This window comes from Lissotriton helveticus, chromosome 9, assembly GCF_964261635.1.
Source record: "Lissotriton helveticus chromosome 9, aLisHel1.1, whole genome shotgun sequence".
NCBI classification, from domain to species: Eukaryota; Metazoa; Chordata; class Amphibia; order Caudata; family Salamandridae; genus Lissotriton; species Lissotriton helveticus.
Genome location: NC_136070.1, coordinates 163,348,723 through 163,376,192, shown reverse-complemented (window position 1 = coordinate 163,376,192; position 27,470 = coordinate 163,348,723).

Sequence of the window (27,470 nt, the reverse complement as noted above, 5' to 3'; positions counted from 1 at the left end):
TTTCTGTTTGTCTCCTATTCTGTTCCACGGCCGTTCGAATCCTCAGGGTTGGTTCGATGCTCAAATAGAATCCATCTCTAAACCGCCCCAAATCTGCTATATGTAATACGCAGACTAAAGGATGGTTAGGCGAGGGAAAGATGGAAAAAAGCTGGGAAGGAAGGGATGGGAACAGCGGGGAGGGAGAAATTAGAAGACACAAGAAGAGAGAATAACAAACAATTACTAACCACTCTTGTATCCTTCTTCTACACTATAACCATGTGTATATGTATCAACTACCACTGACCTGTAAAGTAAAATACATAGGCTTTCAAATGGGAGTTGTGTATAAGGTATCTTCCTACTTCAGGAGGCTGTAACAACAATGAGGGATATCAGACATTTCCTTGAGTACACTTTTAACCTACTCAACAATAGGTAATATCACACTACCTGTCAAGTATAGATGAACCCCTTCATTCATACACAACTCCTGTAAAGAAAAGAACAGCAGGTACTGCATGAAGGATTGTCTTAAACAATATGCATTCCTTGATCAATTGCATGTAACAACAACAGACATTCCATTCAGCTTATATATCACTCCTGGAGTTACGTCACTCCGCAGCATGAAGTGTTTTATAAAGCATTAGCAATGTTTCTTTAGCAACGATGAAACACAAACTCAAAGCCTTGTACTGAAGCCTTGTACAATTCCAAATCATCAAAGAAAAAAGGAGGCTCCATGTAACCAGATCACCAACTTGGCAATCACTTGCCTCAAAGGAACCAACGAAGAATAATGCTCCCACAACCAATGGAAGCGAGCATAAACACAATGTTGTCTCAAAAGAGTGTGAAGTTCCAGAACTGATTAATCCACAGCAACAAAGGAAAACGCCGTCTGTTAGAATCACAGACGATCGTGCTTTAGTAGATCCAAAAGTAACTCAGAGGTCGGTGCCGATGGCACCCTTACCAGCAGCCGTTCACCAGTACCCAAACTCCAAACGCCATCAACACGGAATAATCGGCAGCGTCCTGCCCTGTCTCTGCGAAGTTATGCGCTGCGCACACGTGACCCGGAAGTGATCCGATCACGGCCGCGCATGGCGCTTCTGCCTCTGGGAAATGTAGTTTGTGGCGGGCTGTGCCCTTGTAAAGCCTAGTGCCCCCTAACAGTACATCCCCCTCCTGGAGGGCACAGACAGGCACAAGGCTTACCTGGATGGAGACGATAGAAGGCAGCAACCAATCTGGGAGCATGGACTCCCGATGCAGGTTCCCATGAGTTCTCCTCAGCTCCATAGCCCTTCCAAGCAATCAAATACCACAACTTAGCCCTGCTAACTTTGGAATCCAGCACCCTCGCAACCTCGTATTCTTCCCCCTGATCCACCCACATGGAAGGAGGCAGCACTCGAGCATGCCTAGCAGCAGATTTCAATAATGAAACATGGAACACATGGTAGAACTTCATGTGTGAAGGTAAAGCAATCTTTACAGCTACTGGATTCACACAGGGAACGGACCTATATAACGAGGATTAAAGATGCTATACCTTCTGAATCGAATATTCCTTGTGGACAACCACACCAGATCTCCTTTCTTATACACAGGACCCTGTTTACGATGCTTATCAGCTTGCTTTTTATACATCAGCTTAGCATACACCAAATGTTTCCTAGTATTCACAATAACATTCTGAATAGCAGATATCCTGTCTCTGACTTCAGGGACTCGATCACCCCTAATAGGAGAACTAAAAGGGATGAACCTGGGATGGAAACCATATGTGCTGTAAAATGGTGTGTGTTTAGTAGAGCTGTGAAGTGCATTGTTATAGGCTATTTCCGCCAACCAAAGCCATTCCACCCACATGTCTGTATTGCAGTCCACGTAACATCGCAAATACTGCTTCAATGTTCGGTTCAACCGTTCAGTCTGACCGTCGGTTTGCGGGTGAAGCTGGTTGACATAGCTGAAGAGATATGCAGAGACGAACACCACACTTTCCAGAATTTAGCAGTGAATTGCGAGCCCCGGTCTGAGACTATTACCTTTGGTAATCCATGTAATCTCACAACATTCTCCATAAGTAGCTTGGCAAATTGACCTGCCGTGGGAAGTGTTTTGCATGCCACAAAGTGTCCCATCTTAGTCAGATAATCGATGATTACAAGGATAACTGTATGTCCTTTGTCAGCAGGTAGCCCTACAATGAAATCCATGGATATGCTTTCCCAAGGCACTTCCGGCGTGGGTAGAGGTTGTAGCAACCCTTGTGGTTTCCCTGTCAAAGGTTTATTTTGCGCGCATACCGTGCACTCCTTGATCCATACTGGAATATCTTTTCTCAGAGACGGCCACCAAAATTGCCTCAAGATCTTTTCACAAGTCTTATCAACACCTTGATGACCAGCACAAGGGTCAGCATGACACCATAGAAACACCGTGCGGCGTAACGGTAAAGAGGGCAAGAGTAACTGCTTCCCTTTCACGTACACTCCTTGTTTCTTAATCCATTCGGGATGATATTTCAGCCAATCTTTCCAATGAAATGTATTTAAACCCTTCTTTGTTTCCTGCAAGAAATGATCAGTGTGAATCACTCCTATCACTTTGTGTTCCTCGAAGATTGCTCTTTCCGAGGGTACCCCAGAACTGATGGTAGAATCTTGCCGGGATAGAGCATCGGCTTTCTTGTTCTGGCTCCCAGGACGAAAGGTTACAATGAAATGGTAGTCTTCGAAGAATGTCATCCACCGCAAAAGTCGAGGAGTAAGAAGATGGTCCGTTCTTAAATACTGTAGATTTCGATGATCCGTGTACACGGTAATGACATGTCGGGCTCCGAGCAAACAATGTCTCCACTCTCCAAAGGCCTCTTTGATGGCGAGAAGCTCTTTCTCCGTGATAGTATAATTGTGTTCGGCATCATTGAATTTCTTTGACATAAAAGCTACTGGATGTAGCTGTCCTGTTTCTTGGTGTCTTTGCGAAAGGACTGCACCCATGGCCACATCCGATGCATCTGCCTCTACAATGAACGGAAGACTTGGATTAGCGTGTACTAGAACTGGAGCAGAGGTAAATGCTGTCTTTAATTCCTCAAAGGCTTCCTGAGCTTCTGAAGTCCATACAAACGGAATCCGTTTTTTCGTCAAATAGGTGAGCGGCGCAGCTTTAGTTGAAAAGTTGGAAATGAAACATCTGTAGAAGTTTGCGAATCCCATAAAACGCTGGATGTCTTTGATGTTCTTGGGACTGGGCCACTCTGCTATCGCTTTGACTTTTCTTTCCGCCATCTCTTGGCCAAATGGAGTGAGAATTACACCCAGAAATTCTACTGTGGACACATGAAATTCGCATTTACTAAGTTTGCAAAACAGATGGTGTTTTCTTAATGCCTGAAGAATGAGACTCACATGTTGGACATGTTGTTCTTCATGTGTGGAGTACACCAAGATATCGTCTATATAGACAATCACAAATTTATCCCAAAACTCCCTCAAGACTTCATTTAAGAAGAATTGAAATGCAGCTGGTGCATTGCACAGCCCGAAGGGCATTACAAGATATTCGAATAAGCCATACCTTGTTTTAAAGGCTATCTTCCACTCGTCGCCTTGACGCATCCTGACCAAATGGTATGCCCCACGTAAATCAAGTTTCGTGTAGATTACTGCTCCTTTGACCTGTTCAAGCAAAACTGATATCAATGGTAAGGGGTATTGATTCCGGATAGTAATGGAGTTCAATGCTCTAAAGTCTATACAAGTTCTTAATTCCCCATTAGCCTTGGGAATGAAAAACAGTGGAGAAGCCGCTGGTGACGCAAAGGGACGAATGAACCCCAATTCCAAATATTTATCCAAGTATTTCCGTAAATGGATATTCTCTGGTTCGGTGAGAGCATATATCCTACCACACGGCACTACTGATCCAGGTTGTAGATCTATCCTACAATCATATGGTCTGTGGGGTGGAAGAATCTCCGCTTTCTGATCACAGAACACATCCTGAAATGGTTCATACCACGAAGGCAGTTCTATATCTTTCTCTGCGGCGGTGGCAATATGTAGCGTCTTCCTGATACACGATTCCGATGATTTCCAACAATTGGTGGCACAATACTCTGAAGACAAAACCAGCGTCTTCTTTTCCCAATCAATGTTTGGGTTGTGAATAGACAACCATGGTAGACCCAAAATTAAACCATAGGATGGAGCAGAAATGATGTTAAACGACAATTGTTCTTGATGGCCTGGTAGGCATTCCACTACACAGGATTTGGTGATTTGTTGAATGGGTCCTGCTTCCAATTGCTTGCCATCCACCGCAAGTACCGTTTCTGGTTCAGTTTTATTCACTAAAAGGAATACCTAAACGCTTGGCCTCCATGATGTCCATGAAACACCCCGTTGCTCCTGAATCAACCATAGCTTGGGTGCTACATGGTTCTTGATCTACATATATGATGATTTCGATGAAAAAGTGTTCTTTAGGCCCACTATTGTTCTTCTGTAATGAAGGGATACCTAGAACGCTTGACGACTCTCCTTCTTTGTATCGCAAGCTTTTCAGTTTCCTGACTCTGTTTTTGGGTTTTGTGCGTTCATGGTGGTTGTTCCATATCTGGAACGGCCAGATTTGGGTTTAACAGGGCATTCACGAAGGTAATGTCCCTTCTTCCCACAATAAAGGCATAATCCGTTCCTTCTTCTATGTTCCCTTTCTTCTCCTGTTAACGCTGCTCTCACTGTTCCAATTTCCATAGGTTCGGAGGAAGACGCCCCTGTCTCCGACGTCTTAGGCTTATCATAACGAGTTGGGTACCTTTCCTTCCTAAAATGTTCACCTTTACGTTCTCTCATTCTATGACCCAATCTCATAGTAAGATCAATTAACGCTGTACAGGTTTGAGGTTGAGGGTCCACTTGCGCTATTAAGTCTTTCAAATCCTCTCTAAGTCCTTGATAGAATACTGCTGATTGTTTGTCTTCAGGCCACCGGGTTTCGGTAACCAACCTTCTGAACGTGTTTACATAAGTTAACAGGTCTTTATTCCCTTGTTTCAAGACGATCAGCTCCCTATCTGCTGCAAACGTGTCTGCACGCCGATTAAATGTTTTTTCGAATTCGTCTCTGAAAGCATTCCAATCGTGTAATAAATTATCCTCATTTCTCACCAATGGGACCGCCCATTGTGCTGCATCGCCTGCCAAATATGATATTAGAAATGATACCCTGGCTTGGTTAGTGGCAAACACCTTTGGTTTACAGTTAAAGTGTAATAACACTTGCGATAAAAACACTTGCACCTTATGTGTGTCACCAGTGAATTTTTCAGGTGGTGCTAAGGGAACCGGGGTTGGGATTTCAACTACCATGGCATTAGAGGCAGTCTGTGAAGTACTTCCCAGGTCGAAAGGATTGCGTTGCATCCTATCTACCTTGGCTTGTAATGCGGCCGTTTCATTGCGAGAGGCTGCTAATTCTACTTGCACTAAAGCCAAAGCGGCCATTACATCATCCATTGTGGCCATTGTATTCGAGTTCGACCCAACCGGGAGGATAGGGTATTCGTGGGCCGATTATTCTGTTCCACGGCCGTTCGAATCCTCAGGGTTGGTTCGATGCTCAAATAGAATCCATCTCTAAACCGCCCCAAATCTGCTATATGTAATACGCAGACTAAAGGATGGTTAAGCGAGGGTAAGATGGAAAAAAGCTGGGAAGGAAAGGATGGGAACAGCGGGGAGGGAGACCTTAGAAGACACAAAAAGAGAGAATAACAAACAATTACTAACCACTCTTGTATCCTTCTTCTACACTATAACCATGTGTATATGTATCAACTTCCACTGACCTGTAAAGTAAAATACATAGGCTTTCAAATGGGAGTTGTGTATAAGGTATCTTCCTACTTCAGGAGGCTGTAACAACAATGAGGGATATCAAACATTTCCTTGAGTACACTTTTAACCTACTCAACAATAGGTAATATCACACTACCTGTCAAGTATAGATGAACCCCTTCATTCATACACAACTCCTGTAAAGAAAAGAACAGCAGGTACTGCATGAAGGATTGTCTTAAACAATATGCATTCCTTAATCAATTGCATGTAACAACAACAGACATTCCATTCGGCTTATATATCACTCCTGGAGTTACGTCACTCCGCAGCATGAAGTGTTTTATAAAGCATTAGCAATGTTTCTTTAGCAACGATGAAACACAAACTCGAAGCCTTGTACTGAAGCCTTGTACAATTCCAAATCATCAAAGAAAAAAGGAGGCTCCATGTAACCAGATCACCAACTTGGCAATAACTAGCCTCAAAGGAACCAACGAAGAATAATGCTCCCACAACCAATGGAAGCAAGCATAAACACAATGTTGTCTCAAAAGAGTGTGAAGTTCCAGAACTGATTAATCCACAGCAACAAAGGAAAACGCCGTCTGTTAGAATCACAGACGGTCGTGCTTTAGTAGATCCAAAAGTAACTCAGAGGTCGGTGCCGATGGCACCCTTACCAGCAGCCGTTCACCAGTACCCAAACTCCAAACGCCATCAACACGGAATAATCGGCAGCGTCCTGCCCTGTCTCTGCGAAGTTATCTGCTGCGCACACGTGACCCGGAAGTGATCCGATCACGGCCGCGCATGGCGCTTCTGCTTCTGGGAAATGTAGTTTGTGGCGGGCTGTGCCCCCGTAAAGCCTAGTGCCCCCTAACATATTCTTTGCTTCATGGGTGTTCAATAGAGAAAGCTCTGTGCATACTTTCAGACAATAACCCTTTATAGTTTAGATTAGGGTGCATGATTTTGAGCCCAAGAAAATTCTAGAGTTGGAGTGAGCCTTTTAAATTAATGAGGAATACTGCAATTATATGCAGAGCTGGATCTCGATTTTTTGGAAAGAAAATTTATGGAGTGCAGAAATAGATATTGTTTGGAACACATTGAAAGCTGGCATACAAGGGGAAACTCTTAGATACTCTTTGAGCCTTAATAAAAAAAGGCTAACAGCAAGTATACGACCTACAAGTTGGGTTGGCTCAAGCAGAAGAGGACTAGGTTAAAGTCCTTCAACAGAATGGGGATGTGGAGGCAGCTCAGGCAAAGATGGCAGTGTATAAATCCTCTACTTTGGAAATTATAGCCAAAAGTGCTGCAGATAAACTTATTGTATGGAGAGAGAAATCATATGAATGCAGTGACACCATTTGGCAATGCGAGCCAGGCAAAGGATCACGCATAATCGAATCCCTGAGATACAGAATCCAACTATGGGCTAATCACAGACTCAGATAATATCAGACAGTCATTTCATCAATACTATAAAAACCTGTATCGGGATGATTTAAAGGGGAAGCTCAGAGACATTACAGACTATCTGGATTTAACCCCTGGAGAACAATTTTCCTTAGAAGAACAGCAGCGGCTGAAGGACCCACCACAATGGATAGAGATTTTATTAATAATAAATGGTCTCCCTAGTGGTAAAGCTACTGGCATGGATCGTATACCTGCTGCATTTTTTAGAAAATGTTCTCAGCAACTTAAAGGGTGCATGCATCAGTTGTTTGTTCATGTGTTTAAGAGGGGTAGGCCACCAAGCTCCTTGCCTTCTGCTGAAATTGTGATGTTTCTTAAAAAAATAAACTAGCAGTGGATCCTAGCTCATATCGCTTGTTAACCTTGAATAATAGTGATTATAAAATCTACTCTAAAATCTAGTGCCAATTATTTATAAGGCAGTTTCAATCCATCAGCGTGGATTTATTCCAGGAAGAGGGACAATGAATCATATAAGGAGGGTGATTTCACTTTTAGACGCCACTACAATACTTAAGGATCCAATGGCATTAATTATGCTTGATGGAGAAAAAGCCTTTGACAGGGTCTCTTGGCAATTTTTATGGGAGGCTCTGTCAAGGGTAGGAGGGCTTTTCACAGGCAATTAAAATGCTTTATCACCAATCAATGGCCAGGGTTTTTGTAAATGGGGCATTGTCGGATGCTTTTTTACTAACTAGAGGGACCCGACAAGGATGCCCGAGTTCCCCTCTGCTGTTTGCTATATACATTGACCCTTTTATATATACATATGTTGGAAAACAACAGGGCTATTTTATCTATTCAAACACAAGGGTGGAAAACAAAGGTGTTGGCTTATGCCGATGATATCGCCCTTGTGCCCACTGATCCCATGACCGCTCTTCATGAAGTAGAAGAAGAAGCAGAGAAGGTTGGGAAACTCTCTAGTTATGCTCGCAATTGCTATAAAAAGCACGTGGTGGTGAATGGTAATATAGCTATACACGATGGCAGAGTGGTAAAAAATGCAACCTACCAGGGGATTAACATTTCAGCAAACATAGACAATATAGTTAAGGAAATGTAGAAACACTTTCAATAAAACCAAACAGGATTTGTTTAGATTGAACAATCTTCATCTATGAATTGTCGGTAGGAGCAATGTGGTTTAAATGCTATTTTTCCTCAAGATTTTATATCTTTTCCGGGCAATCCCATCAGAGTTCTCAGCCCATTGGCTGAAAAAAATGGAAGATCTGTTCTCTAGATTTGCCTGGGCGTATGCTAAAGCAAGAAGAGCTTTTACATTTCTTACACTGCACAGAGACAGAGAGGGATGGACTTTGCCTAATTATTGTGCCACCTCCATATTGCATAGTTTAGTCCTGTTACAAGAACAACTGGTGGAAAGGAACTCATAATGGGGGAAGATGCTTGGGGATGCTTGCAGCGATATTTATATGACAGATACTATAAGAAAGTTTGCTTTAAGACATGGTTTTTTAAAATATGGACGACAGCTCGGAGGTTATTTGCAATGGGTAGGCTTCATTTCTATACGCCTTTAGCAAATAACCCAAATCTACCCAGGATCTTTGGGGATCAACCGATTAAAATATGGGGGAGTCTGGTTTTGTTAGACTGGGGTCCTTCATATCTTTAGGGAGCTTTGTCACCTTTGATGATCTTAAGAAGGTGTTCGGGCTAGATCCAAGGGATTTTTTTAAATATCTTCAAATAAGGGACTTTTTTATTTAAGAAAGGAGGTGGACTAATTGAATTCTCTAAAAATGTCATAATTGACAGACTGGTAGAGAATAGGGATTTGTCAATACGGGTTTTCTACAATCTTCTTAACTAATTGATGAAAGACGATTTGGAGCACTCGTCATAAAATAGAAAGGAAAAATTGGCATTTCAAATACATTGTTCCATCAGTCATATAGAATGGCACAGAATGTTCTAATACTCGCTCGACTCCAAGCACAATAGTACAAGACTTGCTTTTCCCTTCATTATACCCCACATAAGATTTCTAAATTAGGGAAGGATACGGGTACATACTGTCCTCCTGTGCACTAATGAAGCATTCGGAGTGGAATGCACACTTTCCCCAACCCTGATTCTGTTAGGTGCATCAGATGAGGGGGCAAGGAGTGCAGGGCAAAATCTAATTTTTATTGGTATGGCGGTTATGCAGTTGTGTATTGCATCTGCCTGGCTGGTCTCTAACCCTCCGGGATTTTAGAAGTGGCTTGCCCAGTTTTTAGAAGTCTATAATTTAGAAAAGGGTTTCTTTGCAAGAAGGGGGGGTTCGTGGCCAATGAAAGGTTTAAGAATCTGGGCACTAGTGACAAAATGGGTAGGGGGGAATTGGCAAAGTTGAAAGGCTGCTGCTATGCTACACTGCACGATACTGGTGTTATTGGGAAATGGGTATTTATGACTGCTGGATATTTAATACCTATATTTATATTTGAGAAAGGGGTTTTTATGGGTCTTAAGAATGAATTACATATATGCTGTTCAGGATTTCACCAGCTGTGGGGGGGATGGGCTAGGGTGGGGTAAAAATTTGATAAACCACAATGCTACTGAAAGGATTCTGTTTTCTTTTATCTTTCATCATAATCTTTGCTCCCAACTGATTTTTGGTGTATTTATGTATATGAAATAATGTGCAATCAAAAACATGTACACAAACAAATACAACACTGCAGCGCTGCAGGCTCCTGTTGGACAGTGAGAGCTGCTTTATATTAGCCTTGTGTATGTTTTTTCAAAAAAATGACAATTTGAATTTTAAGCATGCCAACATTCCTGAAGGAAACTTTATCTTTTTATGCAGAGGCATATGCATAGTCCTTAGGGCAGGAAGTAATAGCTTAATGTTAGCTCAACATGCTGTGTATCATATTCTCTCAGAAAAAAACTATTCTAACAGCTAAAATAAATAATAATGATTATCCATATATTAAAATTAATACCTGAATATTAATACACTCCTCCACCCAAAACCCTTTTTCCCGAGCTTCCCGTCCCAGGAGATGGGTGACAAGCCATTTTAATTATTTATTTAAGTTTAACATATTAGTTAATATTTTAAAAATAATATAATTTTAAAGCTGTTTAAATACCCAAGTATAAAAATAAATACCTGAGAATTAACACAGTCCCCCACCCTAAAGTAATAAACACCTACCTCCAATACTTACCTTAAATGCGTTGAATGCATTGTGATAGCATGCGTTGTAATGGTACATGCGTTGTAATGGCATGCATTGTAATGGCATGCGTTGTAATGTCACCTGTGTTGTAAAGGCATTACAATGTAATGCCTGCATTGTAATGGATGTGTACCCTTGGGACGATGAGGTTGGAGATGGCGTTGCAGAAAGCCGGTCAGGGTCCTGGCAGTCTGTATATGAGGGTGCCTACAATTGTGGTCTTTGCGATGGTCTGTAGTTGGAATATGAAGTGTTTCATGAGAGGTGCAGGGTCGTCGTTGGTGACGATGGATCAGATGGTTTCCTTCAGCATAATTTTGGTGCACCCACCATGTTTGTTGGTGCGGTCTTGGTGTATTAGCTTGTAGCTGACAGAAATTGCTGTGGCATTGTCAGTGATTGAGAGTGGTGATGGTGTCTCAAGGCATTTTTGCGGAAGGATTGGGAGTGCAGTGGAGCGGTTCTGGGGTGTGAGAAGCTGAGTTCTTGAGGCAGTACCACCCCTCCTCCCCCAGGTTTCTGGCTGGTTTTTGATGCAACTTTGATGTACTGGGCCCCTGTAAAGCTGCTTTCTAGTACCAGTGTTCTTTCCATAAAACTGTACCATGATTGCCACCACTTCAGCCACCACTGTAAGTCCCTCATAAATGGCACCCCTGGTATCTAGGGTATGGGTACTGAAGAGGGTCCATAGGAACTGCAGCACAAATTGTGCCACCTCAGAGACCCCTCACCCAGGCCATGCACACTTCCATTCAGCAAAAATAAGAGAGTTGACACAGCACACAGCCTTTTAGGCCATGCCCTCATACACTGCATGCTATATTGGTAAATCACCCCTACTGCAGGCCCTAAGTCAGGATGCACTATATCCCATGTTTGGACATATGTGCATAAGCAGATATGTTCCTGCAATATCTGAAGCCATTCTTGGATATTGTAAGTACACAGGTAAGTCATAGAGAGAACATGGGCGTGATACTTGTCATTATAAGTTTCCCAGCTCTATGACGGTTTCACTGTACCCTAAGATGTTTGATACTTTGCATCTTGTCTTAATAAATCCTCACTGATGCCAGTGTGAGGTTTATTAATAAATGCACACAAGAGACCCATTAGAGGGTTCCCTCCAATTTAACAATCACTGGTGTGGTCTGTGACTAGTCAGCCTGCCACACCCAGTCATGTTTCTGACCTCATGGGCTGAGGACCTCCGCTCTCAGAGTCCAGAAACAAAGCCTACTCTGGGCGGAGGTGCTTCACACCTCGTCCAGGCATGAGTGGACTTTCAGAGTGGGAAGCTTCAAAGGTAATGCCACCTTTGAAATGCAGCCTAGGCTTCCCCACAGAGTGCAGGGGGTCAACCCCCATGTCCGGCTCCACATTTGGTGATTGGACAGGCGGGAAAGTTAGTTAGAGGAGGAGTGTCTCAATTCAGCCAGCTTCACTCCACAGGTATGCAGGGATGGTGGGAAAACATCCTATCAGGACAAGGATAGTGCTCTTCCCCACAGAAAGTGGTCACTTAAAGTTTGTAGACGCCCTAAAGGTAGGTAGCCCACTGTCAACTACATATCTTGCCCTTTAACACCCTTAAAATTAGTATTTAGGTGGGATCCCTGGACCTTGAAAGTTAGATTTGATGGACAAGTGAAATGAAATGAAAAGTACATTTATAGAGAGTATGGCTAGCCGGTAGGCCTCCCAGCGCTAGGCGGAACAACTCTAGAAGTGACAAATGGGGGTTGGGTCACACACTACTCACACACCGGCGGTGTCGCCCCTAAGGACTCTGGTCAATGTAGTAAAGTGTTCGCGATGCATCATCTTTCGATCTTCTGCTATCTTCGCTGTCTTCGCCATCCCTGGACACGTGTTTCGGGGTATTAACCCTCATCAGCAGGGATAGGCCGTGTACTGGGGTTGCCGATGGCTGCCAATATCTGCCAGGTATAGTACCACTCAGGCGCGTAGGTGCGGGATCCCAGTCTCGTCAGCCCACTGCTCAAGGGAGCTTTAAAGTTACAAATGGGGGTGGGGTCGCACACTACTCACACACCGGCGGTGTCGCCCCTAAGGACTCTGGTCAATGTAGTAAAGTGTTCGCGATGCATCATCTTTCGATCTTCTGCTATCTTCGCTGTCTTCGCCATCCCTGGACACGTGTTTCGTGGTATTACCCCTCATCAGCAGGGATAGGCCGTGTACTGGGGTTGCCGATGGCTGCCAATATCTGCCAGGTATAGTACCACTCAGGCGCGTAGGTGCGGGATCCCAGGCTCTTCAGCCCGCTGCTCAAGGGAGCTTTAAAGTTACAAATGGGGGTGGGGTTGCACACTACTCACACACCGGCAGTGTCGCCCCTAGGACTCTGGTCAATGTAGTAAAGTGTTTGCGATGCATCATCTTTCGATCTTCTGCTATCTTCGCTGTCTTCGCCATCCCTGGACACGTGTTTCGGGGTATTACCCCTCATCAGCAGGGATAGGCCGTGTACTGGGGTTGCCGATGGCTGCCAATATCTGCCAGGTATAGTACCACTCAGGCGCGTAGGTGCGGGATCCCAGGCTCGTCAGCCCGCTGCTCATGGGAGCTTTAAAGTTACAAATGGGGGTGGGGTCGCACACTACTCACACACCGGCGGTGTCGCCCCTAAGGACTCTGGTCAATGTAGTAAAGTGTTCGCGATGCATCATCTTTCGATCTTCTGCTATCTTCGCTGTCTTCGCCATCCCTGGACACGTGTTTCGGGGTATTACCCCTCATCAGCAGGGATAGGCCGTGTACTGGGGTTGCCGATGGCTGCCAATATCTGCCAGGTATAGTACCACTCAGGCGCGTAGGTGCGGGATCCCAGGCTCGTCAGCCCGCTGCTCAAGTGAACACTTCACTACATTGACCAGAGTCCTTAGGGGCGACACCGCCGGTGTGTGAGTAGTGTGCGACCCCACCCCCATTTGTAACTTTAAAGCTCCCTTGAGCAGCGGGTTGACGAGCCTGGGATCCCGCACCTACACGCCTGAGTGGTACTATACCTGGCAGATATTGGCAGCCATCGGCAACCCCAGTACACGGGCTATCCCTGCTGATGAGGGGAAATACCCCGAAACACGTGTCCAGGGATGGCGAAGACAGCAAAGATAGCAGAAGATCGAAAGATGATGCATCGCGAGCACTTCACTACATTGACCAGAGTCCTTAGGGGCGACACCGCCGGTGTGTGAGTAGTGTGCGACCCCACCCCCATTTGTAACTTTAAAGCTCCCTTGAGCAGCGGGCTGACGAGCCTGGGATCCCGCACCTACGCGCCTGAGTGGTACTATACCTGGCAGATATTGGCAGCCATCGGCAACCCCAGTACACGGCCTATCCCTGCTGATGAGGGGTAATACCCCGAAACACGTGTCCAGGGATGGCGAAGACAGCGAAGATAGCAGAAGATCGAAAGATGATGCATCGCGAACACTTCACTACGTTGACCAGAGTCCTTAGGGGCGACACCGCCGGTGTGTGAGTAGTGTGCGACCCCACCCCCATTTGTAACTTTAAAGCTCCCTTGAGCAGCGGGCTGACGAGCCTGGGATCCCGCACCTACGCACCTGAGTGGTACTATACCTGGCAGATATTGGCAGCCATCGGCAACCCCAGTACACAGCCTATCCCTGCTGATGAGGGGTAATACCCCGAAACACGTGTCCAGGGATGGCGAAGACAGCGAAGATAGCAGAAGATCGAAAGATGATGCATCGCGAACACTTCACTACATTGACCAGAGTCCTTAGGGGCGACACCGCCGGTGTGTGAGTAGTCTGCGACCCCACCCCCATTTGTTACTCTAGATGTGAACAGAACGGGAAGAGGTTATGGGAAGAGGAGGGTTTTCAGCTGTTTTCTGAAGATGACATGACTGGGTTGGTTTCGGAGTTGCAGAGGGAGGGCATTCCACAGTCTGCCTGCGTTCAGGGAGAACAATCTACCGCCACTCTTGGCTCGAGTGATTCTTGGGGTGGTGAGGAGACGGAGTCCGTTCGAGCGCAGTGTCCTCCTGGCCTTGTATGGGTGGATTATGGCTGAGAGTAGGGGCGGCCCTTTGCCCTGGAGAGATTTGTGGACAATACAGAGTGAATTATAGCTTATTCTCTCTTTCACAGGGAGCCAGTGAAGGAGGCGCAGGGCGGGTTTGGCCGAAGAGCTTTTCGGTGTACCAGTGAGCAGTCTGGCTACGTAGTTCTGGATGATCTGTAGTCGGTTGATGACCGAGGTGGGTGCACCCAGGTAAAGTGCATTGCAATAGTCCAGTCTCGAGAGGATGACAGACTGGACTAGACAAGTAGAAGACACAGACAAAGAAGAGCTTATGCCCAAGAAATGAAACTCTGTTGCAGAGAACATTGCTGTCAAACCCTGCCTGCTGCCTCAAGGACTCGACAAGTGCCATTGTGCAGTCCCATCCTGAACCTTTGAAGACTCCAAGAACCCTGTAGCTCCACGAGCCTTCGAGAATCAGCAAGAACCTCCCTTGGAGTAAAGCTACCACTCCCTTGCACACCGCAGGCACCAATCATACTAAGTCTGGTTTGTCAACTTGCTATTCCCCGGAGCCTCTGGAGAGGTACCCAAACGAGAAGAAGCACATCAGCTCTGGAGGGTTAGATCTGTCTCTCTACCAAGTGTGGAGACACCAGGACCTACTGGAGTTGCACCGTACCAATACCCAGGGAACTGGAAACCCTTCAGCAAACAGTGAGACAAAGAGTCCGTCCTAGACTCCAACTATCCCGAAAGCAAGCACCCATCAAGGTACGTTGAGACCCCTGAGACCCATGTTGTGAGTGGTCTAGCTGTCCCGGAATTGCCTGTCCAATTCGTCTGCTCCTGACCGAAAGTACATCTCCTTGCATGGCACCTGGCTGACATATCTACTCTCCACCCGGCCTGACTAGTCCCAGTAATGACGACCCAGCTGTGTTCCCATGCTCCTGAGACCCTTGTGACCTCCTTCATAGAGTCGGACCTGCCAGACTTACCTCTAAGTCATCTTGTACAGTGTATTTTTAAGTGGCCCACTTCCTTGTAGCGTGCCAGCTTCCATCACCCTTTGCACCCTGCTCCCGGCTGAATCCGCATCCTGATCTTCTTCTGATGGAACAATAGACCTGGTACTGCTATCAGCCTACAACAAAAAGGTGAAACTTGTGAAAGCATCGCCTGCTTTCAAATGAATGTTAATGTTTTACCCCATTGACTTCACTGTTGTGTAATTGTTCACAAGTTATATATTTTGGGAACTCTTAAAAATCATAACTTTGAAAGTCTTATTGTAAGTTCTTGGTCTTAAAAATAAATAAAAATCTATTCTATTTTTAGAAATTCGTCCTGGATTTATTCTTGAGTGTGCATCTCATTTATAACTTCTGTGAGCACAACAAATGCTTAGCACTGTTCTCTGATGAGCCTAACTGCTCGCTCACACTACCACAAATGGATCGCCAGTATTATCTACTTTTGCTTCAGTGAACCAATACGAGACTCACTGTACACTCCACAGAGTGTACTTCATTTTAGGACACTATATAGCGAGCCAGCTTCCTATACTGGGGGATCCGAGTTGCGGTTAACGACTTTGCGTTTGCTGATACCACTCTGCCAATAAGTGACCACACAAAGAAATCCAAAATTGCCTTTAACCAGTTGTATTTTTCAATTGCTCTATTGTTCCAACTTTTAAAATGAACTCTTAGGGCCTTGGTAAAGTTCCTATATCCAGTTGCTTGAGTTTAAAAAATCTTACTGTAGTTAGGACAAATAAAAGTATTAAGGTTTTTTAACTTCATAAATAGGTCCCAACTTTAGTAAAAAAAACAAATGGTCCCAATAACCAGGATCAGGAGCTCAACCTGACCCCCTACATGGACCTGCTCTATGCTTGGTGCAGGGCCCTCTGCACATATTATGGTATTAACACTAGAAAAAATACTAACAAAGAAAAACCTAGAAGGTTGATGGCAATGTTTGAAAGAGGCAACCCTGAACTAGTAGCTCAATCTGTTGAAGATGAGACTACTGAAAGTCATACTGAGGACGTAGCCAATAAAGACCCCCCCACCAACGAGAGGTTGGTCTGCGCCAAACAGAGGTACTGGTCCAGTGCCAGTCTTCACCTAAGGATTCTGGGGGGAGGGGGCGGCTGAACCTGCAACAAGTGCAGGCGTATGAAATGCTTCAATGGCGAACTTGTCTTGTTATCTGAGGGGATCCCCAGCTGCAGTTATTCACCCTGTGTTCAGGTTGCTCTTGAATGGGAGCTATTTGATGCTGAATGATCAAGGTTGTTGTGGAATGGAACTGGGTATCGATTATCTAGTGACAGTTAATTCCATAGTCACTTGATGTACACAAGTACTGTTTCCACCTGCCCGCACAGTTAGGGAGGCAGCGCTATGGCCTACGATAAACGCTTCCAACATAAAATTTGATACCCCGAGCAAACTGAAAGCCATGATTTTACAGAGGGGTGTGGCCTAAACTTCAGCCAAAGAGACGTTTAATCTCCATGTTGCAAGTTCCTCTTCTGTGATACAGATACTACTCTACTCTAACTTTCTGCTGCATTTTGGGGAGCTGGTCCACTGCATCTTTAACATGTCTGATACAAAAGAAATAGTGCACTTTTCAAAACGTATTGGCTCTGGTTTGATTAACAACTTTCAGACGATATTCGGAGTTATATCATCTTTCAGGCACTCCATGTTGGGAAGCGTTTTGGGAGGGATCCCGCTTGCCCAGCTACTTGTGGCAAGAATACTGATTTTATTCTATCTGCTTCACAACCGACGTCCCTGTTCAACTCAGAATGGAGATGGCACTGTTAGTGCTGCATTGCTGTGAGCGTATAATACACTGATTCGGCACACCTCAGCTTCAATAACTAAGGGCCAGATGTATCAAGGTAAATTGCGTACATAAACACTGAAAATTGCAGAATTTCAGCTGTGTGCAATGCAAGTAAGTAGAAACTCACTCACATAAGGAATTGTAAAATGTGCGATTCCCTATTTTGCGCTAGCATTTAGAGAATCGCAATTTGAGATTCCCTAAATGTTATTCTGGGAGACATCGCAAATTGCGATTTTGCTGTAAGGAATCGCAAATTACCACCAACTTCAGGTTGGTGGTAAATTGCGATTTTCTTTGAAAATGCAATTTTATGCTTTTTTCAAAGTGCCATGCGGAGCACATACATGCCCTTTGGGCATGTATGTGCGACACATGTGCACAGCTGCACATTTCAGGGGTGCTACAGGGTGTCCTTCAGGAACCCTTGCAGCCCTCAAAATGTGTGCGCAATTTGTGAGTACCTATTGGGTACTCCCCAATTGTGCACGCAATTCCCATTCATTTCTATGGGGCCCTTGGCCCATAGGAATGAATAGGAAGCCATTCCTTATTTGCGACTCGCAATTTGCGAGTCGCAAATAAGGAATGCGTAGGAATTGCTAAATATTACCAGATGCCTACCAATATAGATGTTTGCAAGTCTTTAATAGCCATTTGCAAAAAATCACTATTAAGGACTTGCAAACTTGTACTTTGATACATGTGCCCCTAAATGCGTACTGGTTCTTGTCATTAAGGCAGGTCTGGCTTGACTGCATACAACCTGTCTTCCGCTGCTTGCTTTGCAGCAACAAATACGTCCTGTATATGTGTCATGATCAGAATTAGTTGCGCCACAGAACATTGAAGTAGTGATGGACCTTTCAAAGGCATTGCTGTCTCCAGCGTATTCCATTGCTGATGAAACTGCGACTTCAACTTTTGTATTTCTGTGTGCCCGGAGAATCTCTGCATTGACTTTTTGGATCTTTCCAAATGAGGAAGAATATGTGTCTCTCCCTCCTTCTGACGACCAGTCGATTTAGGACATAAATACAAGTGACATTGAGTTCGGCAACTTAACCTGTGATTTATAGTGGTTGTGTGCGCCCATTCCCCCAGCCACACAAATCTTTGTTCTCTCCAATCTTTCGAATTGGTATAATGTTAAAGGAAGAGAGAAATCATCTGTAGCTTTCTAGGGTATGAACAGACTCCCGATCAATACACCATACCTCCCAGTCACTTCCTCTACCCCAATCCAGTGAAGATGCCAACCTTCCTCTCCCCTATCAACACATAAACAAGGATAAAAAATAAACAAATCTAAAGTATTATTAGTGGAAAATGTCCCTGCGTAGCCCATTGAACTGCGTGGACTACACATGTCCAAAGGTGGCGAGTGACTGTGAGAGTCGCATTTTAGGAGCCAAAGTGTAGTCACAGCTGTGTATGCACCTCTGGGGCACCCACGCAGAACTTTGATTCAGCATTGACAGAGTCACTGCACCCCACCAGCCCTGCTATATCGCTGGGCCGCTCAGCTTGCCAGATTGCCTCAGAGCTGGATGAGAGATCCCAGGGCAAAGGAAAGAGATTTCTGAGGGGATAATCATTGCCGTGAGATGCCCCTCAGAGCCACCACTTGTGGTACCCTTATCACTCCTGAGGTCTTTGCCAGCTTACAACAAAGCTGAAGCCTGCTTGTGTAAAGTAGCCGGGAGTGCTATTGACATTTATGCGTAGTTTGCCTGGGTACATAAGGGCATATTTAGTTTAGTTTAGTTTTAGTTTCTTTTATTTTTGCATAGTTAACTAAAACCATTGCAATATTACACTTAAAAGAATTTTTAAAAAAATAACACCATGGCTGCTTGAGTAGCTCCTCTGCTGTGCTGGGCCATAATGGAAATGGGTGTGGTCATGACGAGCTCAGCTCGTCATGAGCACACGAGAGGTATAGAGCTCGTCATGAGCATTGAAGGGGTTAAATAGACATTCAGTATACTTTCCTCCGCCTTAAGTGCCTTTTTAGTTCTTACAGTTGCTACAAAACATCTTTGATAAAACCAGTTAAAAGCCAAAGGTAGGAAGTTCATTGCAGTTTAAAATCACCGTTAGATTATGCTTGTTAAGGAAAGTCCTTTGCTCACTGGATGCTGTCATGTGCTGTCTCAGGTTTTCTATACTCCAGCCATGCTTGCCCATTTGTCACATTGTTCAACTTATCTCGACTTGTTGCAAGATTTATCACTCTGCTACTGGCGAGCATCCTTAAAGTGGTTCCGCTAGGACCTTTTCCCATCTGCTGGACAGCTTGCGGCGACAGGCTTTGGGGACCATTTTTAGGTATTTTTGGCATTTTTGGTTCAGCCAACATCAGGAATCTTACCAATCTGCAGTTTATTTGGATGTTTACTGGATTTAGTAGACAAGAGCATATAATAATCCAACATTTATGAGTAAACGCTTAACACGTAGACATGCCTTATTCTCTTGATATGGCATGTCCCGCGTTCCTTTTCAAGCTCAGTGATTCAGGAGACAGGCAATGACTGGCCACACCTGCACTCCTGGCAGAGGTCTTGGCCAGAGGGTTTTGTTCGCCCTATTTACTGAAAACAAGGCAGTAAGGCAGTCCTCAAATTTGGAGTTTTTAACATAGTCGCCACGTACAGTTACAAAGTTACACTACAAAGGTAACATGCACACTTGGATACATATTATTTATTCCATTTCATTCTGATTTGAGCTCCAATTCTGGCATGAGAATTTTTCAAACCGTTTAAGCACTTCTACTCCTGTTGAAAGTGCTTGAAGTGCCAATTATCAAGCATCCACAGTATTCTAGAAATCACCAATGTTTGAAACAACAAATACAATTAGAATACAATTCTGCTGCGTTCTTCGTTTATTCAAAAAAGTCTTACCGCGGATTGGTTTCTGTGCCTTGCAAAAATTGATGATTAGATATTGCAAAGGTTCTGCCACATCTATTTATCTTATCAACCTGTCCCTAGGAGAGCGACCGCTAGCTATTTCTAACTGTCCATGTAAAATTAGAGAACATTGTAGTTAGATTAAATCCATTGTACTCTGAAGCCATGTACGAGAGATTATGAAAGGCGCTCTTACAGACTCGAGAAGGGGCTTGGTATGCAAAGCTGACAAAAGATGGTCAAATGAATGCAAACCGTGCCAGTGCCATGTGACTCATCAGGGCAAATGGTGTGCTTTGCAATTCAAAGTGCCAGTCTGAGAGGCTGAGTGGAGCTGGTGATGACTGCCGTCTGCAAGAGCTTTGACAAAGCTGAACATTTTTAAAGCATTTCAGTGAGAGAAGGGTATCCATGGCAACAAATGATATAATTATTTAATATGGACGAAACTATTGCTATTTGTTCAAAAAAGAACTCCACGGAAACCATCTTACATGAAAAAACCTATTAAAAATGATATCACCAGAATATGACGCATGCCATTCAAGAAAAGGCAATCAATATGACAAGTTTTGCTAACATTACATACATTTTATCCAGAACATTTTTTGCATGATTATCACTGTTATTGAACAATGGTAAATATCTGGTTAGTATAAACCCACGCTGGGAGACGGGAATGGTGCTTTCATTTGTTGAAAGCAACAAAAATGTCATGCCTCTTGCAAACAAATCACCCTGAAAAAAAACTCACATAAAAGTCAAATTAATGTTTGTTCTGTGAGGAAAACATTTGCCCTGAGTGCGCCAAATGTAATGATGTCTGGATCTCTAATGATGATTTTCTTGTCAAAGGCAAAGAAAGATCATACGTGTGCGCCATAACATAGGCCTGTCTCACAGATTGTGTCTTGTTAGACTGGGAGGGGCGGCCAATCACTACCTTCATAGTGCTAAAAGATTAATGTCTTAGGAGTTAAGCAGTTAACTCCTAGGACATCCTTAGCATCATTAGACATCCTTAGCAGTTAAGCAGCACAAGCGCGCTGGTAGTAGCATACGTATAGTAGTCAGTAGGAGTGAACAGGTACTTTTTACCTGTGTCAGGTGCACACATTTATAGTTCTGCTGCTATGTGCTTAACTCATCCTTGGCCTACATTAGTATGGGGTGTAGCTTTGTGCAGTGTGGGTGTGGTATTCATGTGTTGGGTGTATGTATGACTGTGAAAGGTACAATACGGGAATAATGCACTACTGTGCATTGGGTGTATATTGTCTGCATGTGCTCGGTGTATGTTTGCCTGGGAATGATATAATACATAAAAGATGTAGTACTGTGCAGTGCTTGTATATCATATACATGTACTGGGTGTTTGTGTGCCTGTGAATGGTACAGTGCATGATGGGCGTAGTGTTGTGCAATGTGTGCATGATATATGCATGTGCTGGGGGCATGTATGCCTGTGAAGGATACAATACATGGAAAACTCTGGGTTCCCTTTTGGTAGGCCCAGGGTTGTATGTAAAAACATGAGGAGATGATGTAGAGGTATCCCCTTAGACAAATATGTGTATAGCTGCATTCTTGTAAGCTGGGTGGGACACACTGGAGGAAGGGAGAGTCAAGCTGTGCAGTACATTTCTAGGGGGGCTCTTTGATTTAAATAAAGGTCACAAGGAAGTGGCCTGGGCCCATCTCAGGAGGGACATCGTGCTCTCGGGTAACTATTTGAAATACATATCCCTGTGGCTGACATCCAGGTGTGAAACTCTAGTCAATCCCCAGGCCTGTATTGTGGGATTGATTTGGAATTGCTCATGTTGTGATAGACTGCTTTCTGCAGGAAGAGAGAACAAAGGAGTGGCTACATCAAAATGAAGCAGACCAACATAAATAAACTTTAAAGACTCCGGGCCATGTTAACGAACATTTTGCATCATGGTTGCACAACTTTGTTGCTCTTCCATGACGCAAAATGCTAGTAGATTTTTACAAAGGCATGAAAGGAGCGATTTGCACCACGTTGCATATCTTTGTAAAAAAAAGAAAAAAGTGCAATGCAATGTAGTAGCTTGTGCATCATAGCATTACATTTCATTCTGGGAGGCAATCCACACATGGATTTTATTCAAGCAATCCCAGATTTACACAGGTTTGTAAACAAGGGATTCCATGAAATCATTAACCCTCTCAGAGAATGGCGCAACAAGGAGAAAAATCTTTTTTTCTCCTAGTCATTTGTTCTTTCTCTGTGTGCTGCAACCTGCCGCACACATAGAAAGAAGAAAATGCCTTGAGAGATTGTTTTTGCGCAGGAAGTTATCACTTACTGCACAAAATTAAATCTCCTTACCATGTTGCAAGGGTGCCTGCATTGGCGCTAAGCTGCCTGAAGTGCGCCAGTGTAAGGAGAGAGCAGAAATGCTCCATATCTTAGTGAATATCTGCCATTTTCCTTTCACGCAATGCAGCACAGCAATTTTGCTTTCTGCCCTGCATTGCGTGAAAGTTTAGTAAATATGCCCCTCAGACTCTAAATCACATTTGGTGTCTGGAAATTGACTATAAAGAGGAGCTTAAGACCCCAAATATTGTAATCAGTCAAGCAGCCAGTCAGGCTGTTCAAAGAGGAGGTGCTCTGCATGACTTCTGCCTGTGACTAGGACCAGGGGCCAAGACCTGCTTGTCTCCCAGCTGAGTAAAGGGACATCACCCGGGAATCAAAAACCACTGCCCTGGGGCACCAATGTGTTCCTGCTAACCAAGAGCAGTGTGCCCTGTGAGGAAGGTGAGAGCAGTGGAGAAGCAAGGTCCAGTGGGTAATCATGGTAAGTGGCTTACCTTAGTGAGGTGTGAGAAGACGCTGCTGCACAGATCAGTTTATTGCCTATGTGCATGGAAATTCAGTAATTGCCATATGCCAGAGGAGGCCCACCTTAAAGTGAAGTATGATCGTTACTGCACCAAATGGGTCATCATCCATGTGCAATGTGAAGTTGGCTACCCTGTATTCCAGGTGAGGGTGCCCTAAAGAGTGCAGCATTGGCGAGCAGGCCGAAGCCCGTGTGCGGTGTTAAGTCAGCAACACCCTATGCTAGGGGCCGCTGTTAAGATTGCCGATGTGCTGGAGGGGAAACATCCTTTACAACGCAACTTTTACCACACAGTGCCTTTACGATGCAACTTTTACAATGCAAACCATTACAACGCATTGCGCTGGGGGGGCGCTCTAGGATAGGGAATAGGTTTAATGTACTATCCAACACCTTCCCTACTATCCACGGGGACTGGAGTTGGAATAGTAAATTAAACAATTCACTATCCAGCGCCCCAAAGCACTAAGCGTTGTAAAGGCATGCGTTGTAAAAAAACGCGTTGTAAAGGCATGCGATGTAAAAGCATGCATTGTAATGTCATACATCCGTGCTGGAGCCTGTGTGCAGTGGAGGAACAGTGACCCCTATGACAGAGGGGGCCCCTAGGCCCAGGCAAGGTGTGTAGTCTGGTTGGGATTATTATCGGAGGAGAGAGGCCGTCCTGTTGACCCTAATGGGTCTGAGCCGTGACTGAGGACCAGAGGAAGGATTTGTTGCTTCCCCCACTACCAGTTGAAAGATAATGCTGCGTATATTTTGAGTTGTGAGCCTGTGTTCATCCTCCAATGTCTACTTCTGTTTCCCCACCTCCGAGAAACCCACGCCTTGGACTGCTTGACACACACTACCACAGAAAGTCAAGTGCTGAAGGGGTACTTGGCCCAGTTGCTCTGGACCCATAATAGGCCATGCCCCTGAGACATCAGAAGTAAAATACCTCAACCCCCATGATTCGGCCCATTAACCCCTACTGACCCTCTGAACAGGGTTCTGATAGACATCTAGAGGTATGCATAATCAAATGAGCACAGCATGAACGAGGTTGATGAAATCCTCTGATCAATACTGATTACAGCATGCACCATAATCGCCCTTCAAAGGTATAGCTCAATTACACTCTCGCCCATCTTCCTTATCACAATCCTGAATCTGAGTTTTTTCCTGGAGACAGGCAGCTTCTCTGCTACCCAGAAAATACATTTATTCAGAAAGGATTTCAAGAACTTTTTCTTTTAACAAATATTTCACCCCAGTGGCTACAAAAGTGCACCACACACATTCTTCCTGTTGATTACGCTCACTTCTGGGAAGTGGTCAGCTCACCTCCTTGAGCTGGGTACGGACAAGGAAGTCATTTTATTTGACACATGTTTTGAACACTGTAAGCCGGGTGAGATTTCAATAGTTTTGATACTGCCACAACAGAAGACCTGCTAGCATGTTTAGCTTATCTTCATGTCTGGAGGTGGTTTTTAATTTGAGCCGGGGGTTGCAGGTGGGGCCCACCAGCACATTTTTGTAGGAAGCAGCACTTGTTTGTCTTTATCAAATGTTGACTCAGAACAGAAAAGAAGGAGGAAGAGAATGATGAATAACTAACAACAGGGCAAAGCAGGGATAAAATAGAAAATACAAGAGTGACAACATTGGAAGAAAGTGTCTGGTAGTGAAAAAGGCAAGAGGTGGAATCAAGACTAGACAGGTATGGTATTGGGGAAAACTGGCAGCGCTAGCCAATGGCTTCTGAGACAAAGTTTTGTCCCCAGAACTTATTCTTTTACAAATTAAGTACTGTCTGAAGGGTTTCAGGTGGATTACGCTTGCATCAGCACCTACCTGTTGCTCCTCTTCACTTTGAATAGATCATTCTGTACATCTCATGTCCACTCACCTGCGTTGGCCTGATGATAGTGTCCTATTTTGTTCAGTCCCTCAGTGTGTGTTGAAGACCAGGGTTTCTGCTGACTTTGCTTTGAAGACGTCCTTTGGATGTTAGCAAAAGCCTGCCTCTGTCTGCTAATACACGTATTGTCCTCTGGGATGGAGGTCGGTGTTTTGGGGACTTCTTAACATATTCCACTGGGAATCGAATGATGATCGTTGTGGTTCCTGTTCCTGTATTAGCTGGTGAGTATGTTCCCTCTCCGGCATATCAGCATATGCCATGACAATGTTATATTGCTCTGAACCATTCAAAGTTAGAAGCAGTGCTCGAGGCATGGTTGATTTTACAATGAATCCCTACTATCAGATTGATCGCAATCTAAGTACATTATGAAGCAAAGGGCTACTGTGGCCAGAAATCTGACAGACAACCTAGCATATTTAAGCATTTTTCTGTTTACTTTCTAAGTGGTGCCTGTTTGCATCAGCCCATTGATATATTGTCCAATGCTACCATTTTATTCGTGTGCTTTGATGGAAGATTTGCATATACCTTTGGTAGAGGTCTCTGACTCTCGGTCGGGTATTCAGGGTTCTTGCCCTGCTTCAGCAGACTGGATTTCCGGGTTTGCTGAGGTAGGTTTACAATACTAGCCACAATTCTGATTTAGCTGAAAAACTCCTTAGGATTTTGAGCGACAATGTAATTTCTTCCCTCCTAACACTGTTTCTGCTAAATTGTACATTAAGAGAGACATGTAATCCTCCCATTTTTCTATAAATCTCTCTAGTAGAAATTACTTTATTTGATTTCGTTTAAATCATAAAAAGAGCGGCATAGCCACTAAAACACATAAAATTCATAAGAAAGAAACAGATCAATTGATGAATTCACGTTAAAAATTGGTGATAAAAAATCATTGTAATTAAACAATTTAAAAACAGAGTGCAATTGGTTCCTTCAGTCTTGTAATAGTGAGTCAAGCTATAAGACACGTAGTTCTTATGTAAGCTGCAGACTGATTACCTACACTTTGTCACTTTGCATCCTTTACCGGTTCAAGTTCTCTGTCTCTCTTTCCTGGTTTATTTGCAGCTAGACTCAGAAACGTTATTGCTTTACATGCCAATTGTACTGTCAATCCTCCCAAATATTTTATCACGGCAGATCTAAAGGTCCTAATTTGCTCTCTTTTCATTATTGGCCGCAAAAGTTCTTTCCGTATTGTTAATAATGCCGGACAAATACAAAGTAGGTGGAGCAATGATTCATCTCCTTGTCCACAAAGGCGGCAGTCCATTAAGGGCCAACTCCTTTTCCATTTTGGGGTTAGGCCTTTAGTTGAATAAACTCCCAGTCTCAATAAAGTCAGTTGCTGCTTCATGCTTCAAAAAGTTCCGACAGGTATGATTGAGGCTTTAACATTTTGTATGTTGGTAACACGATCCATGCATTGATTTTCGTGGTCAATGAGGCTTTGTCATTTTCTTGAGACGTTTGATTGATCATTGTGTTAACTATTCATTTGAACTCTCTGTAGGATGGTATTGTGTGCCAAGCTTCCTCTAACTTTAAAGCTTCAATTGATTGCTTTAAGGATGAATAAACCGAATTACTCAATCTGGATTGCCTTTCAACCTCCAGCCTGCAGTAGTATGCCAGAGACTCTTGCTCTGCTGCCCGCATTCTCCAGTAGTATTTTACCAGCGCTCCTTGTATTGATGGGATCTGATTTTGTAACCCAAATTCTAATCTAATCCGAGCTTGAGAAATGTAGCACGGGAATTTTGAATAGATTTTTGAAGAGGCTGCTTTGGGCGATGTTCAGACTTATTGCGTCCTTTGTGTTTGTTCAGACTTATTGCGTCATTTGTGTTTAAGAGTTCTGAACCCTACATAATTGAAGGTAAATATTTTGCTCCACAACCTTTAATAAATGGGTCGTCGAACAGTCACTACATTTTTTTTTGTAAGCTTTTAAATGCAAATAATAGCTGTTTTGCTTTTGTTTTCCGCTGTTCTAGGTATTACTTGTAATTAAGGTGATGATCCAAAGTTACTCCCAAATATTTATATGTTCCCGCCTGGTCCAGGCGGTTGCTGTTTATCATCCAAGTGAATTTTGGTATCTTTTTGTGTGGACTCAAAAAACACATAACCTTTGTTTTTTTAAGTTTATGTCTAATTGATTTGAAACTGTGTACTCTGCTAGTTAGTTTATCAGTGGTTGGAGGCCTCGGGCGTTTGAGATAGCAGCACAATGTCATTGGCGTATTGCAGACTTACTATTCTCACATTCCCCAGTTTTGGGGGGTCCCCTAATGTTGAGCGTAAGTTATTATCTAAGTCAG